We start from the raw sequence: 14,683 nt of genomic DNA, 5'->3' as shown, positions 1-14,683 counted from the left end.
ACAGTGCGTCCTTTGCCGAGACTTTTTGCTTATTTGCTTGCTTTTTGTTTTTTCTTGTTTTTTTTAATCAAACTAATCCATATGCATCCTTCTTTTTTTTTTTTTTTAAGATTTTAGTTATTTGACAGAGAGAGAGAGTACAAGCAGGGGGAGCAGCATAGGGAGAGGGAGAAGCAGACTCCCACTGAGCCCCATCCCAGGACCCTGAGATCATGACCTGAGCTGAAGGCAGCCACTTAACCAACTGAGCCACCCAGGCGCCTCATATGCATCTTTTTTAATGTCAGACAATTAACTAAAGGCCTGGTCAGGAGAAAGCAGCAGGCCCCGCCCGCCTTCTTGCCTACTCTAGCCCTCTAGATCCATAAACCATTTTCTCAGTTCTTTTTATTGCTCCTCTGTTATTCACCTCCATATTTTGAAACAATATGTTTATCCTATCACTTCTCCATTTAGCAATTTTGGACATTATCTGTTGCCACCATATTCTTGCCCTTCCTGCTAATATTCTATCACAATTCAGGGTTAAACTCACAATGCTAATATGGCTCATCGCCGAGCCTAGTACTGAGCTACATTTCTTCTTTAAAAAGAGTTCATTATTTTTCTCGGCAGCTTAGTTTTCTGGGTCTATTTCTGATTCTTCCCAATACACCAAAGGATGGAGAAAACATCTATCAGATGTTTTATCTGTAGTTCATTGATCAGTTCCATTGTTTTTTCCTAGACACTGGGGTATCCCACCAGTGAAATTCTATAAAGCTTTCTCAAAACAAATGAAAATCTAATTCGTTTTAATGGATTACAAGAACTCCATGCCCTCTCCTCTGCAAAGGTTTCCCTGACCCCTCCTCCCAGCCTCCCCGAGGCTGCCCCTCCTCCAGGGCCCCCACAGCCCCCTCACACTAAATTGTAATCCCCTGTTTCTTTGCCTGCGCTGCCCCACACCCTGAGTGTGAGTTCTCGAGGGCAAGCCTCGATCTTCTTGTTCACTGCATTCTCTAGGAATGCACAAGAGCTGGCTGGCACATAGTAGGCACTCAATAAATACTTGTTGGAATTTGCATTTGTTGGATTGAAAGGCGAGAGTAATTATATGCTCCTGGTGGTGCAGGGAAATTTCCGACCCTGCACTTCTTTGCATTTTCCATGTGCCTGATCTCTCGGCTTCCTTGTTGGGTTTGGAGGCCTTTCTGGGCCCGCTCCAACCTAACAGCCCTTCCCAGATGAAGCTAGCAAAGGCAGGGTTTCCTTTCCCAGCTCGGTGGTGCACCCCACCCCCACTCCCCACTAGATTGGCCTCAAGCATGTCGGGGCCTCCGATTGGTCCTTGTCACTTTCTAATCCCAGCCCATGCCACTGAGCTCGGCACAGACTGATTGCTCAATAGAGGAGTGAGGGTGAGTCTCGCTCAATCAATCAATCAATAAACCAATCAGTCCTCCTGCACCCAGCCTCTCTGTTCCCAGGCATTTCTCGTTATCCGGCGTCTGGATGATCAGAAGGAAAAAGGAACCTCTGCATGAAGGTGACCCCATTTCGGGTTTCGTCATGACTCGCTGAGTATTGAAAGACAAGGAGAGCAAGACCAGGAAAGACAAAGAAAGGGGGACCAGGGACATTCACCCGTGGTCTCAGAGGGACATCCTGGAAGCCATTTGGTCACTAGACTGAGGGCTGTGTGCGGGTAGGCAGGGTCCTGTGCGCTGTGTGACCCGGAGCTTAGCACCAGGCTGAGCACACAGGCGATAAGTCATGACTGACGTCTGATTGCAGGGAGGAACGAGGGACCTGGGTCCTGGGCCCTGGGACCATGACCTGAGCCGAAGGCAGGCACCCACATATCTTGCAGTCTTTTGGTCTTGGCTAACTCAGGAAAGTGCCGATCTGTGAGGAGGCCACAGAGGCCCCTCCCTTGTAAGCACAGTGATCCCTAATGAAAAGGACTCAGCTCTCACCCTCCCAGCCTGAGCAGTCCCTGCAGAGGACTTCCCCCCATCCCAGAGCCACTAGAATGTCATTCATTCCACAAGTACCCTGTGCCCAGCCGCCCCGCTCAAACCCTCTTCCTTGGCCCTCCTGCCTGGGCCCTCAGCTCTCCGCCGGGGCAGGACAACCACGAGGGCCAAGCCGCCCACGGAGACCAGGCCTCCCCGACAGCGTCACAGCCTGGGGCCCTCTCCGCCTTGGCTCACCCAGGTCCCTGAAATAAAGCTGATGGCCGCAGGCCTGTGCCCCCCGCTCCCCGAGAGGGAGCACCACCCTTGCGGGTGTAGTGAGTTTCTGGGGAAGCCTTTCAAACCGCTCTTTGATGCTTCTCCGTGGAACTGAATTTATTTTTTGTGTATTTAGGAATTAACTTGCAGTTCTCAGCCTCTCCCTCCCTCCCTCCATTTCTCCCCAGAAAGGGGAGAAGGAAAAATGAAGAAAAGGGTCTGCATTGTCACTGTGATTGGCACGAGTGTGAATGAGGGGTCACAGCCTCGGCTGCTCCTTTTCAAGTGCTCCCCTCTCCCCTGCACGCCGAATTCACGCCGAACACTCTTCCTTTCAAAGCTCCCGGCTTTCTCTCCCGCTTTGTCTCTCCGCTCTCCTTCCCTTCCCGCTCTGCCTTTCATTCTGAGCCCTGCCCGGCTCCCTCGGGGACCACTCTCCTCCCGCTCTCCTTCCCCCCTTCTTCCTCTTCTATTCAGTTCTTTTTGCCTCTTTCTTTCTTCTTTTTTCTTTTTCTTTTTGAATAGTGCTTCTGTTTTCAAGGGATGGAACGCACAGAGAAGTCGGTTTATTTGAGCAGGGAGAATGTGAATGTGTTCATTTTCCTCCGTTGCTCTAAATGTGTAAAAGGAAAAAAAAAAAAAAAAAAAAACCCCGCCGTGTGGGACATGGTTTCCTCCAGGCTCCCACTTTGAGAGGGAAGGGTGTTTGGAAAGGGGCTCCGCCAGACCAGAGGGAGCTGCTCACAGGCAGCCGGTTCTCGCCGGGAAGGCCCGCATCGGTCAGCAGGGATGATTGGCTAAAGGGCCGGTCCTGCCGCCTGCAGGATTCAGACATGGCCCTGGGGACCGGCTCCCTCTCTGCCTGGCCCTAGGGTGGGCCTCGATGTGAGGGTCAAGGTCCGAGGTGGATGCAGGACCCCCCCCCCCACCCAAACCTCCCTCCTCTGTGAGACCCTGGCTTTCCTGCAAGGGACGCGGCACGTGGGCTGAGCGTGAGGAAGAAGGCCAGGTCTGCACCCACTGCCACAGTTGTCTGGCATGGCCCCAGCCCCTGGGGGTGGGCAGGTCCTGCATCAGCTGGCCCTGGAGCCCTGCAGAGGGGCCTGAAAACCTGGAACAGCAGAAAGGAAGATGCTGAGAGGGGCCGGTGGCTCCCAGCAGGCGAGCCCTCCTTGGAGTTTAGACGGATGGTTAACAGAAGGTTCGACACCTAGGAAACGCTGCGGGGTGGGGAATAGAGGCATCGTTCTGGTGACATCAGCACAGAGGGGAGAGTCTGAGGAAGCCCTGGTAAAAGGGGCCAGCAGAGCCCACCAGGAGGAAGAAGCAGAGCTAGAGGGAAGCCGTGAATGGCTTGGAGCCCGGGGAAGATGGGGGAGCTGCTGCCAGGTCAGGGAGGAGGCCCGAATCAAAGCCTCTGCATTTGGAGGCGGTCACCTAGGGCGTCCAGGGGAGGGAACAGAGAGCAGGGGTCCAAGAGGTGGTGGAGGACGTGGGATCTGACCTCCTGTTCAGGGGTAGAGGGAAGGCAAGCAGTCGGGCACCACCAGGGCATGCAACCAGGGTGTGGTGAAGACCTCGAGCCTGAGGCCTGAGACGGAAGGCGAGTGAGTGGATCAGGGTTACCTGAGGAGTGTGGGGGAGGCAGGCGTGCAGGAGAGAGGGGCCAGGTCTGGGAGACCCTTTGGCCCTCCTCAGAGCCCAGGAGGAAGGGTTAAGTCACCTGCGGGGGACACAGGGAGCCCTGGGAAGGAGTCCTGGGGTGTGAGTGGCCTGGGCAATGCGGAGTGAGGATGCTGGCATAAGCCACAAGGCCAGAGTGGAGGCCTGGGCCAGTGGGAGGCTCCCAAGGGCAAGCTCTGTGTCTCCCTGCTCTGCCACACCCAGCACAGCTGGTCCAGGGTAGGTGCTTCGTAAACATTTGTTGAGGTGTGAACTGAATTTGTCCTTAGCAGATGTGGGATGGTTACAGCACTGCACGCAGCCGAGTGCTAGGTAGAATGGAAAGCCCCATACCGAGTGGGGCCCCGTCCCCTACCCACTGAGGGCACAAGGTATTGAGGGAAAGGGGCAGTCTCCTCCCCAAAGAAGACTGGGACAGGGTTCCGGCCACATCGGTGGAGGAAGGTAGAGGGACAAGTCAGCACCAGACGTGGAGTGTGGCAGGAGCCGGAATAGGTGGTGACCAAGCCAGAGAGCAGGACAGGCAGGGACAAAGAGCAGCCTCATCTGTGGCCACTGGGGTCCAGGTGGAGGAAGAGCTTCTGGGGAGGTGGATCTGAGCTACCCCCCACCCCCACCCTGAAGGGTCCTTTGTTCAGGAAACCGTGCCTCGAGCACGGACTGTGCGTCCTCACTCTGGGCCTGGGGCTCTGGATGAAGTGGACGATGGGTAAAGGTAGCAGGGAATGCGGTTATCTAGGGAAGTTTGGGATGTGGACCCCAGGGAAGGATGGAGAAGCCTGCGGAGCCAGTGTGGACCCAGCCAGAGAGCTCTGAGATTGGAAACAGGCGAGAAGGCCACCACTGCTCTTACTGGGCCCCACCTACTTCTCAAGACACCTGCTGGCAAAACTGGAGGTTGCAAGAGTTAGGGGTGCTGGCTGCCCGGCAGGTTTTTCCAGTTTGGGCCAGAACATCTCCTTATACCCCTTGAAGGCGCCCACAGCCACCCTGGCCTGAAGATGAAAGCAGGGCAGCTCCCAGCAGAGGGGTGGAGGGTCTGCATCTGTGGAAGGGCTTTTAGAGGCAGGTGCGTGTCCTGGGCCCCGGCCACCAGAGTGGCAGAGGAGCTGATGGTCAGTCCCCCTCGGAGAACTGGCATCAAGGAGCGCCACTCCTCCAGGAACTAGTGCTATGGCCCCAGCAGGGTGCCCAGTGCTAATAATAGCAGCAAATAGGCGTGCCGGGTTCCTCTGGGAGCCCTTTGCATTTTTCAGCTTGTAAGGCAGGTGCTCTCCGTACCACCCCACTTCCGTAGAGAGAAATAGTCACGCCTCTGGGAGTGAACAGGGGCAGGACTGAACTTAGGCCTTCGCAAACCAGTCTGGGCTCTAAACCAGGGCTTCTACTTTTAAAACTACTCTTATTCGTGATCCTTACAGACCAACACCTTATCAACCTGCCTGGATGTCCTAACAGTTTCACGTTGCTGTAAAAGTTTCTAAATGCTACCGGCTTGGGGGCACCTGGGTGGCCCAGGAGGTTAAGTGTCCAACTCTTCATTTCAGCACAGGTCATGATCTGAGTGGTGGTGCGATCGAGCCTGCTTTGGGCTCCGTGGTCTGCAGGGAGTCTGCTTGAGATTCTCTCCCTCTCCCTCTGCCCCTCCCCCCACTCGTTCCCACATGCTCTCTCTCAAATAAGTAAATAAATCTTAAAAAAAAAACACAAAAAACCCTAAATGCTACCCGCTTGCATCAATATGGAAGCAGTCCCAGAGAGCACTGCTCTCAAGGTGTTCTTAATCTTTCCGTGCCTCAGTTTCCTTATGTGTAGGACGGGAGGGTGATGGTCCTAGTACCAACCACACGGACAGTGGTCAGTAGTAAGTTCGGTGATGCCCTTCGAGCAGGCGCGGTCGGCCCTGCAGCTCCCAGGACAGCCAGTCGGCTAACGTCGGGATCCTCACCCGCCCCCGCCCCCGATCTGTGGGGCGGGAATAGGCCCTGCCCAGATCGGCCCCCAGCAGAGAGGACCCCTGCAGCAGTGGCCAGACCGGGGAGCCGGGGAGGGCTGTGCCTGCATGAGCGGACCTGTTCCCTTCCCCGCCCGGCCCCGCTCTCGGAGTCCCAGAAGAGCCTCTGTTCGTCCTGCACTTGGCACCCGGATCCGGGGGCGTTTGGAGGAGGGGCTCTGCCGAACCTCCCGGAGGCAGGTCCCGGGCTGCAGCGCAGGGAGGAGGGTGACCCTTGCCCCCTGACCTGTGCATGTGTCCGGGAGAGTGGCTTTCTCACTAGAAGCTTCTTGGACATTTTTGTTTCGGGGAATCCGGGCCAGCACACTGGCGGAAGGGGGGGGTGTCTCATTCTCAGCGTCTCCCCTTCACCTTGTGACCCATCAGGGCTGAGTTTGCTGACGGTGAGTCATCCCAGCCCTGAGAGACTGAGCAGGTGCCCAGGGGTCCCAGAAATCGACTACTCGCGTGAGGAGAGTTTGGTTTTGTGATTTGTTTAGGAATTTGGTCTTTGGGGCTGCCCTGATGGGTTGTAAAGTTTCAGAAAAGAGACGATGTCAGGCACCTATGAGGAGGGCTTCCATGTCCAGCCAGGAAAGGCTTTCCTGCTTCTCTGAGGACTCTCCGAGGGCTCCACTCTGGGCCTGGGGCCCGAGGGACCCTCGCGGCGCACCAGCACTGGGGTTGGGAACGCCGGTCCCCAGACAAGCCAGGGGCTCCTGTGTAGGCTGAGAACTAAACTAGAACCTTCCATAAGGTCAAGTTCGTTTCCATCTTCTCTCCCGGTGCACCCGATTTGGCTGCTTTCTCTCTTTCACAATAGCAGATGCTTTTTCCAAGTGGTCGTGCTCATTCATGGGAGTGGTAAGAGCATATTTTTAGTAGTAATAAGTACATGCCAGATATCGTCGGGTCCTTGGTGATTCACATTGTGTGTGCACATATATTGTAGTGGTGAAACCAAAAAAAAAATCACCATTTACCAAACGCCAGCCCACATGCCAGGTACTTTCACTCCGGGAACTTATTTAATCTTCTCTACCATTCTGTAGGGCAGGCAGCTGGTATCCCCATTTTCAGTTGAGCAAACTGAGGCTCTGAGAGTTGAAGCAAGTCACCCAAGGCCATTCAGCCAGGCAGTGGCCAGGCTGACTCTACATCCCCGTAGGACAGTGGGAGGAAGCCTTCAAGTCGGACCACAGTCACCTCTGCTGAAGGCCAGATATTTATGATTGTCACGTCCACCGAAGTCATTTTGGCCCTTGGGTCCCAGCACCACATGCATCTGAATTTTTGTACCTGGGGATCCACGACCCAGAGCTCACGGCTCTGCGGATGAGGCCTCTGGAGGCCCTGAGTGTCGTCCTTTGTGATCTAGATTGAAGAGGAAACCAGATCGCGCTCTGGGCTAAGCTGGCCACCTGCAGCACCTTCTCCTCTGAGTCTGTGGATCCGCCTCCCTGCTGGGGACCTGCCCTTAAGCGCCCCTCCCGGCTCTCCCTCCCAGGCCTCCCTGCCTTCCTGGAATCCCCTCACTTCTCCTCCAGCCTGCAGATGAGGCCCACCTGGGCCCACGGCATTGGGCATTGGCTCCCGGGACGTACCGACCCAGCAGCCCCCAGCTGGGATGCCCGTCCCGCCTTCCCTGCCAGCCTCCCGCCGACCCTTTTATCTCACAGCTGAACTGCGGGTTCCCTCCCCACCACGTGCATTCCTCCCCAGCCAGTCTGCCGGGTCCTTGAGTGTGCATATGCACGCGGTCCTTGAGTGTGCATATGCACCCACCCCTTGCGTGGGTCCGGACCCTCGCCTCATCCCTCGCCTCACTGCATGAAGGTGACTAAGAATGGATGGATTTGCACGTTGCTCCTGCTTGCCGCAGGTTATAGCCTGTGTGGACGGCGTACATGTCTGATGTCTGCCTGCGTACGCTGTCAGCCTAAATGTTGGGCCAGCAGTCCCTCCCCCCGGGAGATCCATGGAGGCTTTACATGAATGAGAGAGGCATTTTTTTTTTTACTCCTCTCCTGGCATAAATCCGTTCTCGAGTTGGGTGTGTGGGTGACTGCAAAATAAATGTTGATCACGGCATGGGCATCAGGAGGCATCCGCGCCAGGGGCTCTGCCGGAATGGAGGCCCCAGGGTGACTCACACCGGCGGCGGTGGGAAGGAAGGGGAGGGCTCTGGATCCAGGCCACCCTCCTCCCCCATCCTTGTCTCTTCTCTGCCCACTGCTCTTCTGTCCTCCTTACTTTCCCTCGTCCGGGCAGGCCCTCTTCAGGCCTTGTGCATCTCTGGGGGTGGGGGCTTCCTAGCCAGGCTGCCCCATCTCGAGGCTTCCCCACCCTTCCGCCTGACCTCTGTGTCCTGAGCACCAGGGTATCATGCTCACAGGGCTTAGTGGGCTCAGCGAAACCTCCTGAGAGCTCTGGAAAATGTGAACCTTTATCCCCTGTCACAGAAGACATGGGCTCACACACACACCGACGTGTGAGAGAGAGGGGCAGCCTCTGTGGCCTCCCGAAGGGCCACTTGACAAGGAAGAATGTTCCTGACCTCTTTACGTTGAAATAGAGGGGGGGAAAAGCATCGTTACTTTGTCCTTCTGTGGTGCCCCACACGTTTAGGGCTCATTTCCTGGCTGCTATTTTGCTCTTCTGTTTCGTGGTTCTTAGTCTTGTCCTTCTGACCGAATTATGAGGTCCCTGAGAGTGGGGGTCTCAGGGTCCCACCAGCGTCCAGCACCAGTCTGGCCCAGCAGAGTGGGCGGTGATGGGGAGACGACGAACAGTAGCTCCCAGAAACCTAGTCCTTACTATGCTCCAGCACTGTTACCAAATTCTATCGCCCCGATCTCCTTGCCCTTAAAAGCCTCACGCATTTAGGTTAGACCTGAGAAGGAAACCCAAACTCCACCCTTCTCTGGTGATCTGGTGACTTCGGGGCATGTCACCAGACTCCTCTGTAAAGTGGGTCCTGTTATGCGGATCCCACCCCTTACGTACATGATCTCATCATCTACAAGCCTGACCTGAAGGCAGGGCCTTTCCATATCCCTACTCCATTTTACAGATGGGGAAACTGAGGCCCAGGGAGGTTGAGGAAGTTGCTCAAGGTCACACAGCTCGTAAGTGGCAGAGAGATAGGGGTGCAGGCCGGGCCTGCCAGCCTGAGAGCCAGGTTCCTCCCCACTCTGTTCATCTGCAGAGCCAGGGGCTGCCCCTCCCTACTCCCCCATCCCCGTTTGCTGCTTCCTCTCTCTTCTCCTCAGGCCTTGTTCCCGGGACTCCTGAGGCACTGAGCCAGCCTCTTAGGGGAGAAGCAGAGCTGTTGTGTCATGGGTGTCTCTGTGGGCTCAGCCAGCCTGGGCACCGGGACCTGCCACCTCCTGTGGCCAGGCCTTGCCATCTGCACCCGACAGGGTGGGCCAGGAGCTCCTCCAGCAGAGCCTTTGAGTCCCGGGACTTAGGGAGCCAGTCACAACTTCCACAGAGGCCCACAAGCTTGTGGGGCACCCAAAGATCCACGGTCCTTTCTTCTCCAGGTGACTTTGGTCTCAGAGGAGAGTAACATCATTTTCTGCCAGGCTATCCTCTGTCACTCAGACGCTGGGGCCACGGCGACAGTCGGCTTGCTTGTAATTTCTGTGGTAAATTTCTTTGTTTCTCCTGTCATTTCTGATCACTCCAGGGATTGAGCACAGAAATGCAGAAGGCAGGATGGGGGGACACTGGGCCAAAGGGGGGGCCTGACCCCCTCTCCTCCTGGGGACCCAGGAAGAAGGGACATAACAGGGGAAGAACATGATTATAATCGGTTCAAAGCCCACCTTTACCTCTTACTGACTGTGTGATTTGGACAAGTGACAGCTCTTCCAAGCCTCAGTCTGCCCATCTGTAAAATGAAAATTAAGATGCCCATCTCCATGGGACAGCATGTATCACGTGCCTGGTCCATCCTACAAGCTCAGTCAACAATGGCTGAAAGGAAACGGACTGGCCACCTTATATCTGCCCTAAGCTGTGGAGATGCAGAGCTGGTGAGGAGAGTGGACGCTTCCTTTTCCCAGAGACGGTTTAGGATTACGGTGAAGGGTGAATCTTGAAGAATGGATGGATCCGCCATCCTGTCTGGAGCGGGAGCGTACCTTGCCTGGTACATTGGGCATCCCCGTGTGCCGCAGCGTGGGGCCTGGGGCGGGCGGCTCGGGGCAGTGTGCGCGGGGGCTTTCGCGGGCCGCACTGAGGAGGGATTCTGGATCTGGCTTAACCCACGCTCTAGGTCCTGCCCTTGCTGCATCCTTGGAGGGCCTCCGGCATCTCCCCCAGCCCAGCCTCAGGAAAGCAGGGTGCACCCCCTGGAGTGCCCGCCCCCCGTGAGCCCTCACCCGGACACCTCGCAGCTGTCCTCCCCGCTGTGCGTCTGCCTCCTCCCTCCTACAGGTGAGGTTGTGGGGAGCCTGCATGGTGGCGGGCGGGGGGCCCACTTGGGGCTGGCTGCAAGAGAATGGTGGCTGGGACTGAACTGGAGAAGCCAAGGCTGGTGAAACGGGGGTTTCTTTTCCCTCCTTCTTCTATTTTCTTAAGCGAGAGGTAAATAAATGTCGCCCTGAGATGACAAGAGAACATTGAAGGAGATAAAAGCGTAGCAAAAGGGAGTGAGAGACCAGAAGCAAAGGACGGAGGGGCATGTGGACCATACCCCACGCGGAGGGGAGAGATGAAAGAGGAAAGAGGAGGTGGGAGCGCAGGACCGAGTGGCAGAGCAGAGGATGGGGTTGCCACGGAAACGGAAGGAGGGGAGGAATGGAGGGAGAGGAAGACAGGATGGAGAAGGCTGAGGTCTCCGCGAGGGCGGGGCCCGCTGAGGAGGAAGGGAAGCCAGGAGGGGCTCCCAGGGCTGACTCGGGCCCTGGCGGGGAAACTGAGGTCGGCAGGGGTAGAAGACGCAACCCGGAAACCTCATCCCCCGCCCAGAGCTGGCCCGGGCCCTGGGGAGACTCCCCACCCTGCAGGGGCTGCCTCTCTCCAAGCCACTGTTTCCACAACGGAAATGGTCCTCCCGACCCCAGAGGGCTGCCCGGAAGCCTAGAAATTGTGTGTGCTCCTCACAGGGCTTGACAAAGTTCAAGCCCAATAAATGCCCCTGTCGTTCCTTCACCTGTGATTCTTATCTTTGCCCCATGAACTCGTAAGCCCAAGTTTTTGTTTGTTTTTCCCTGGGACAGGAAGCTGGTGATCTTTGGGCCCAGCACAGGGTAGTTGTTTGGAGGGCAGATGTGCTTTTTGCTTCTGGATTTGGAGGAAAGACATGGAGTTTTCCGGAAACATGAGGGCTGCTGTCCCTTCTCCTGGGAACAGGCACTGGTCCCGGAGCTCGAGAGGAAGTCTAGGCTCAAGGGAGGAGGCTGGTTCCACCTGGGGCTCAGCAAAGGGCCTCTTTTTTCTCCTTTGCACTTGGATATGGGTCTTCTCAAAAGGACAGTCTTCGTTCTCGATGTGCACTCTGCTGGGAATGAGCCGCGGAAGCACCCGGACGTGCCCTTTGCCCTGGCCTTGTCGGCTGTGATCTAACCGGAGTGCCAGACAGCAAGCCAATAGTTACGTACAGAGATACAGCGTCACGATTTTTAATAAGGTCCAGGAAAGGAAACTATTGCATGTCTAGCTTCTTAGAACTTGGGGGAGTCAGACCTGACTGGGGTCATGAGGAGAGTCAGGGAAGGCTTCCTGAGGAAGGGCTGCCCCGTTGAAAGGTGATAGATGAGGAAGAGCATTCCAGGCAGGGGGAACAGCATATGAAAAGGCTGTGTGTGGGCAGGTCTGTTAAAGATGAAAAAAGCCCACGAGTCTGGGGGGTGATAAGGGGACGAGCAGCATGCTGGGAAGCTGCCACATGGGGAGGGACCAATCCCGCAAGTTCTTCTAAGTCCTTGGTGGAGATGTTTGCACTTGACTGCAGGAGCAGGGCAAGTGGCTAGGGTCCTGAGCAGGGGAGCCAGGACTGTTTTAGACTTTGAGGTCAGAGGGCCAACTCTTGAGAACTCAAGACACTTCCTGCAGGTTGGTTGAATCCCTTGCTGCCCGATCCCACCGTGGCCTCCCTCGAGGCCCCCAGATCTTGGAAGGCAGACACCCCGGTGGGAGTTTCCACCATGTTTGTTGACACGGTGGGCAGAAACCTACCAGGAATCAAGAGCTCTCATGTTCGTCCCTGTGGTGGGGGAGGGCTTGGGGCCTCGCTTCCCACATCTCTAAATGAAGGCATTGGACAGGAGGGTCCACAGAGTTCCTTCCAGCCCTGCCGATGGGATTCCAAAGCCAGTGTGGAGGGTACACAGCCCAAGTGGCCGCGGTGAAGGGCCTTCAGCAGGGCCACTATCCTGCTGCGGGAGAACCGAGCTTTCTTCCTTTGTGGTAAAGAAACAGATGCATCTGCCCAGGGAGTCGGTGGGGCATCAGGTGGGAGGAGGACCCGGGGCCCACAGCTTCTGGGGGCCTGGTGACTTCAGATCAGAGACACCATATCACTCCCACACCAGCGTCAAGGGGAAGCTGCCCTGGGTCCTGTGGGCGGCTCTGCAGGTGGCGTGGCATTTCTCCCGTAATTTCTGCATCAGATGCCTGGGTCGTTTTTAGACAGGCTCGTTTGTACAAGGATCAGAGACCCGCCCACCTGACCTCAGGACAAAGGGGGTTGACTGTCAGCAAGGGATCCCCAGGCCAGAAGCAGGGGCTGGCCCCATCCAGAGAGCAGGGCTCTCCCCAGGCCCTCCTGAAGGTGCCTCAGTCCGCCTCTGGCCAGGGCTCTGCTCCTCTGGAGTGTGCGTGTCCTCCTCAGAGAGCCAGGCACAGCCCCCAGCCCGCCTCCCCCACCCCACATACCTCAGGCTTGCTCAGGAGTTCTACCCACTCGTGTCCTGGCCTGACTCCATCTCAGGGCATGCCTGCATGAACTCCTTGTGCATCGGCTCCTGTGGTTGAGGGTGTGAGGCCTGATGCATAGCCGTGTTTCCCAGAGAGGAACCCTTCTGGCCTAAGCCCACTGCGGCATGGGGAGGAGCTGGCCAAGGTCTGGGTCCAGCTGCCTGTGTGGGGGTGAGCTGTGTGGGGTGGCCCCGCGCCAGGAGTGGGGCAGCTGCCCATAGGGGAGGGAGAGGAAGGAGCCCACGTGGGGTGGGCTGTCACAGCTTCAAGAAGGTAGGGTCAGGGCGCCTGGGTGGCTCAGTCGTTAAGCGTCTGCCTTCGGCTCAGGTCATGATCCCAGGGTCCTGGGATCGAGCCCCGCATCGGGCTCCCTGCTCCGCGGGAAGCCTGCTTCTCCCTCTCCCTCTCCCCCTGCTTGTCTTCCCTCTCTCGCTGTGTCTCTCTCTGTCAGATAAATAAATAAAATCTTTAAAAAAAAAAGAAGAAGAAGAAGGTAGGGTCTTCCTTTTTCATTCCAGTTACTTAACATAGTGTTACATTAGTTTCTCATGTACAATATAGTGACTCATCACTTCCATCCATCACCTGGTGCTCACCACCAGTGTGCTCCTGTTTCCCCCGCTCCCCTCCCTCTGGTGACCAGCAGTGTGTTCTCTAGAGAATCTGTTTCTTGGTTTGTGTCTCTCTCTCTCTTTTTTTTCCTTTGCTCCTCTGTTTTGTTTCTTAAATTCCACGTAAATAAGTAGGATACTCTTAATTCACCCTCCTACCTTAATTCGCCAGGTCATTGCGAGGGTGCTCATCAGATCTTACTAATTTGGAGAATCGGAATCAGTTGGGGAGCTTTTGGAACAATAGGATGCCCGGGGGCACCTGGCTGGCTCAGTCGGAAGAGTGTGGGACACTTGATCTCGGGGTCATGAGTTTGAGCCCCACGTTGGGTGTAGAGATTACTAAAAATAAGTAAACCTAAAAAGGAAGAAAATATCCCCGGAGATTCCAGGCCCGGGCACTGGTGCTCTTAATCAAACGAGGCCTTTGGACCCTGTGAAGCCAGGATGTCTGCCCTCGGGAGAGTTTGAGTCTGACAGGACACACAAGTAACAGTGGACCCGAGGTTGGGCCTCTCGCCACGGGGACTCCATCCCTCGTTTCCTTGGGTGAAGGGGTCCCTGCGACCTCCCTGGAGGAGGGGGCCTCACACAGTGGCGGCCCTATGGCAGCCAGGCCCACCTCAGCTCTCAGCTTCTAAAGCAGAGGTGTGGCCCCCAGGATGATTCTCGGTGCCCGGGGCCTAGGAGATTGAGAAGGAAAGGGCTTTCAGAACAGGCCTGTGGGAGGAACCGGCCCCACCTGTGAGGGTGTCACAGGTGGGAATAGCGCAGAGCTCGTGGGCCCGAGCCCCTGGGGACTCTGCCAGAGCAAAACCCGCTCTGTGAAGCCTGGAGTCCACCCCTGGGGAGGAGGCAGGACTGTCCCGGGTGTGAGGTGGATAAAAGCGCAGAGAAGAGCAAAGCAGCTGTGGAACTCTCAGGCAAGGATTTACCACCACCACCACCCCCCCCCCGCCCCGGGTCTCATTCATTCATTCTAGGTGCCTCAGTGGCTGTCAGCTCTTTACTCCCCCTTCCTCTAGCTCGGTGTCTGTCTCCCAGGACACTCCCCTACGGGGCCCACTCTGCTCCCCTACAGTCACTGTCCTCTGGGTGTGCCGGCTGGTGGTGAGATGATCATAAACATACAGTTATGAATCAGCGTGATTGTACCGAGTTCTCCAGAGAAGCAGAACCAGTAGGATATATATATACAAAGAGAGAGATTTATTTTAAGGAATTGGCTCACCCAATTGTGGGGGCTGGCAAGT

At 56.3% G+C, this 14,683-nt stretch overlaps 1 protein-coding gene across 7 annotated transcripts in view; it reads left to right on the top strand.

Moving 5' to 3' along the window:
- Window positions 1–14,683, top strand: part of ZNF710 (zinc finger protein 710) — a 67,487-nt gene that overhangs the window by 34,359 nt on the left and 18,445 nt on the right. Inside the window, exon 1 of one of the 7 annotated variants that reach the window (XM_028122115.2) lies at window positions 10,123–10,335. The exons of the other annotated variants lie outside the window; for them this stretch is intronic. The gene's annotated coding sequence lies outside the window, so the exon portion shown is untranslated. Of the gene's footprint in view, window positions 1–10,122; window positions 10,336–14,683 lie in introns of those variants that run through there. 7 annotated transcript variants of the gene reach the window in all.

Source organism: Eumetopias jubatus, unplaced genomic scaffold, assembly GCF_037043125.1.
Source record: "Eumetopias jubatus isolate StellerSeaLion01/CBP00866 unplaced genomic scaffold, mEumJub1_p1.0 scaffold_7, whole genome shotgun sequence".
NCBI classification, from domain to species: domain Eukaryota; kingdom Metazoa; phylum Chordata; class Mammalia; order Carnivora; family Otariidae; genus Eumetopias; species Eumetopias jubatus.
Note: the sequence above shows the minus strand (reverse complement) of the source record. Positions and strands in the feature narration are given on the sequence as shown.